The following is a 4,655-nucleotide window of genomic DNA, read 5'->3' as shown; positions in this document are numbered from 1 at the left end:
GCGCTTGTCGTTGACAAGTTATGACGTTACACACGCAACGTGAAAGCAGAACTAGTAAACTGCAAATGATTTTTCAGCCTAACCACGAATGATTAGAAACGTTTAAAACAAAACTAACCTGCAGTGTTCACCCCTGTTCATTAGCAAAACAAACAGCTTGCCGCAGCTAAACATTAACTCACATAATGTATTAACATTCATACCGCTAAACTCCAAGTGTCCCTCTGCACTTATGTACAGCTAGTTTAACACTGGATTAAATCACCTGTGGGTTGTCCACTCCACTCCAGTCCAGTATTGTCTTGCGATTAATATCACCTTGTCTTGTCCAGGCTCCAGAGCTGTTAGTCTGCAACCGGAATCTACACTCTAAAAAATGCTGGGTTATTTCTGTAAACACATTTTTGGGTTAATTGTGCTGGGTTATAATTTTGGGTTGTTTGAGGTACTGTAAACACACAGTTGGGTTGCTCATGCTGGGTCAAATGGACTGTAGGGGTTCTTTCACCACTGAACAGCTGGGTTGGGTTATTTTGACCCAACCGGTTTGTTCATTTTACCACTTCATCGAACCTTCTGGATCCTTCACGCGTCTCCTTGTCAGACGGCAACACACATCACAGCAAGCTGATTTTATAAGGTAAATAAATATGATAATATGATTATTTTTAATAACTTGTGGTAAGAGCACACTGATTTTACTGTTTAATGCAGTATTTGATCTGTCGCTGTGAGGAGGAAGTGTTTTATTCTGTGATTGATTAACGTTAAGTAATTTAGCAGTTTAGCATGCTAATTAAAAAAAGTCCTTAACAATCGCTTTATCCTTATGTTATATATATATGTGTGAACGTGTGCATATTTTTACTTTAAAAGGTTTTTATCCTTCACGTTAAATCCTCATGGAAATGTATGAACTAGCCTTAGGTCAGAAATACATGGTATAGTTCGGTTACTGTTTGTCTACTGTTTGGCTTTGTAATGTTTAGTCAGAATTAGATAATTTCATACAAAACTTAATCTAAGGGGATATTTTTTCAAGTGTCTGCGACGTGCCGGATCCGACCAACTAGCAATAATTTAAAATTTAGCATTTTCGCGTTTTTTTCCCCTCAGGTAACGTTACCGTTAGCTGCATTAGCTAAAAGCTATGCCTCTTAATCTCACGGTTTATTACAATTAACGACAAAAATAATGTTTGGAAAATTAAACAGAAATTAACTTCTGACACACGACAGCAAACGATAGAAATAACTGACTTTTATACCATTTTCCAGCTGGTAAAAATACAAGTTTTCTAATAATTTTGGCCATCACTGTATGTTATATCCTCAGAAGTAAATGATATACAATATGAATGTAGTGAATGAAGTAAAATACTAAAAGTGATTTTTGAAATATTCTTCTAAAATTATTGTTTTTATAAGGCCTCTATGTTTGTTCATTAAATGCATTTTAACTTAAATTTTAGTTATGTTTTAACACTAACTGTCATGTATTTAACAGGTGGGGACTGTCATGGTGGAATACTTGCAAAATGCAGAGACCAGTGATATAATCTGCACATTTTGTGCCTTGGGGACGAGGCAGGAGCAACGACATCCCAGACCTTCGCCATTGATTAGGGACACGCCATTGAAACTGACTTGTTGCTGAGTTGATCTGTTTCAAGTCCTTTTCTGTGCTTGATGTTAACTAAGCAGTCTCTTCCTACTTAGGAATTTCTCCAGCATGCAGTTTATCGTATTGATGGACATGAGTCTTAATGTGGGAAGTTTTTGAGGACAACAGTTTTTTCTCCGCACTTGTAACATGCTTTAAGTTGTCACATGTATTGTCTGTTGTTTGGAGTCTTTGTTTGGTTTAGTTTTAATGGCACACTGTTTGGACTGATTCTCATGTGCCAATAATATATTTTTGAGTGTTCTAATGCTACAATGTTGATATATAGAATAGGAATCTACAGTGCCTAATTCACCTAGTTTTGTGTTTCTAAAGAAACTGATCTACAAAAACTTGTTTTTATGTGTCTGTAGGTGTTGGATGAAATGTATGACAATTGCACCCATTCAATAAATGTAAAGAAATAAATTTAATAAAAACGCATATTTACAATTGCATTTGTTTTGTGTAATTGTATTACAGAAAAATTATAATAATTTTACATTCCTTTCAGATTATTTATTTTTATTGGTAAATATAAAATAAGCAAGGCAATGGGAAAACATATAACCCAATGTTTAGGTTATGTTAACCCAGAAACACAGTTAACCCGACCCACTAGTCAAACAAACAACCCAGCATTTTGGGTCAAATGGTTAAACCCAGCACTTGGGTCAAAATAACCCAGCGCGTGTTCTGTCCCATAGTTACCCAGCAGCTGGGTTAAGGTTGGGTTATTTTCTAACCCAGCAATTCTTAGTGTGTACCCTTGTCTTACTCTTTGCTTACTCAAGTATCTACGACTGCCATAATCTCTTCTCGAGGGATCTTGCTGCTACCTCCAGCTGCCTGGGGAACCCACTGGTTTGCTGCACATGTGATTGCCGTCCTGACATTTTACCTCTTGGTTCTTAATCGGCTGTTGGTTTTGGGATTTAGGCTACGAACTTCCACTCTCAAGCATACAGGAGTACCAGGGTTGTGCTCGTCATCTTCCGCTCGTGGTAGCTACAGCAGTTTTGGATCGAGCCTCTTGCTGGAAGGAATCAAACCAGTTGAACCGTCATCATCAAGTGGATTCTTCCTTGGCTCTTGCTGGAAGGAATCACACCAGTCGAACCGTCATCAAGGGGATTCTTCCTTGGCCCTCACTGGGCGGAATTACGTGTCTTGATCTGCTTTCAGCAGGTGGAATTATCCTTGGCCCTCAGGGGGTGGAATAACCTTGTTTTTACCTGTCTGCAGCAGGTGGACTTTTTCCTTGGCCCTTTCTGGGCGGACTTGTTTTGTTTTTGTGAGTTTAGTCTCTGACTATTTTTTTCCCTGCTGATATACGCACCTCTCGGTGCAGTCCCCTGAAACTCCTGGCCGAGCGTTTGAGACTTTTGCTGACTTGACATTCTGATTATCTGTCTTTGTGTCTATATTTCCCTGTACCGATTATTGGCCAATGAATAGCGCATCTCCACTTGAACTTAACTTGAATGCAAATGCTCTGATAAAATAGTTCAATAGAGCAGAATGAAAGATAATAAACTTATAAAATACAAAAAGTTTGGGTTAATTCACTCAAAAATCAAAATTGGTATATGACTCTTCTGTGGAACACAAAAGAAGATATTGTGAAATGTGGTTTTGTGTCAATACAATGGAAATGGTGACACTTTTTTTTTTGGCTAACAACATTTGTACATGTTGAATGACATGAGGGTAAGCGAGTTAATCTTTAGGTGAAATGTGAGATCCTGATTTTTAAATCTCAAAAAATAATGGACCAAAATACCTAGAGAGCCCCTGCTTTAGCATTTTGATTGAGCAATCACAACCAACCTTCCAAAAACCTTTCAAGTGACACCTGCTGAGACGTTCCAACCGTCCAACATCGTGCTGATAAGTGCATCCATTTTAGATGCTCCATTTCAGCGCTCGCTTCCTGTTCTCAACCACAAGGTCAGAGGTCTCCACGTGACATGGCTCACTTTAAACAGCGTTGCTCTTTACATCCCTCTCTAAGCTCTTTGGCAACGCTAACAAAAGCCCATTTTGGGTTCTTTAGCCACATTTTTACACCATTGTCACAGTGAGCCAAGTGTCATGCAGAATTCTGCAACATTGTTCTGCAATACACACGGAGAAGAACAAATGAGATAGAGAGCAGAAGAACGTGATTTTCCTCCTAGAGAGACAATTTGGCTGCCCGTGAGCCAGTCCAAAAATAACAAAGAACAAAGAGGGATAAATGAGAGCATTTTGAACACAGGCTACTGGTTTGGCAGAACAGGCGGGGGATAAGAAGCGCACGTCCGCACATCTGTCCACGCAGCACGGGGTTCCAGAGACACCCACCCGAACGGGCTTAACCTTCCCTCTCCCACACCACCTGTTCATTAGCATGGGCCCCCCTGCTGGGCCACAGTCATTTTCACTCCTCTATTTTATTCCTTTCTCTCGGCTCTTGATGGAGGGAGCCGAGAGCCTTTGGGACGGCGAACATAATCTACCATCTGATTCGGGCCATGATGGTTGTGAGGCCAGTGCCACGAAGAGATAAGGCCAACTTCATTGGACCCATGGAAAAGGGGCTGATGAATGGTCCTTCCTGAATTTTTTCTTTAATTTTCCACAGGCCCCCGCATCAATCAGAGCTGGCCAAATTGAAGCTCGGCGTGCCTTCATTAGACTAAGAAAAAAAGAAATGAGATCGGTATTAATCTCAAGTTTTGTGCCAGGAAATGTCCTTGAAAAGCGACAAAAAAAAACACCACTCCGCTGCCATTAGGCCTATTGTAATGTGCACCGCGGAGAAAAAAAAAAGGCACCGTCCGAGATATCCATAAATGCATTTGATCCCTAACAGCTCGACCGTATTGAGGATCAATTATGTGTTTTATGTGAGGAATCCTGCCAGTGCAACACGGAGGCGAGGAATCTTGATTTACAGTGGGAAATTAATAGGCAGGTCTACTCATTAAACGCAAAAGCACACTTAAACA

At 40.1% G+C, this 4,655-nt stretch overlaps 1 long non-coding RNA gene across 1 annotated transcript; it reads left to right on the top strand.

Annotated features, from left to right (window-relative positions):
- Positions 1-249: 249 nt before the first annotated feature.
- LOC130437234 (uncharacterized) lies at positions 250-2,118 on the top strand. The gene is made up of 2 exons (XR_008909155.1): positions 250-640; positions 1,507-2,118. It is a non-coding gene; the product is annotated as an uncharacterized LOC130437234 (long non-coding RNA).
- Positions 2,119-4,655: the final 2,537 nt, after the last annotated feature.

This window comes from Triplophysa dalaica, chromosome 15 (genome assembly GCF_015846415.1).
Source record: "Triplophysa dalaica isolate WHDGS20190420 chromosome 15, ASM1584641v1, whole genome shotgun sequence".
In the NCBI taxonomy this organism is placed as follows: domain Eukaryota; kingdom Metazoa; phylum Chordata; class Actinopteri; order Cypriniformes; family Nemacheilidae; genus Triplophysa; species Triplophysa dalaica.
Note: the sequence above shows the minus strand (reverse complement) of the source record. Positions and strands in the feature narration are given on the sequence as shown.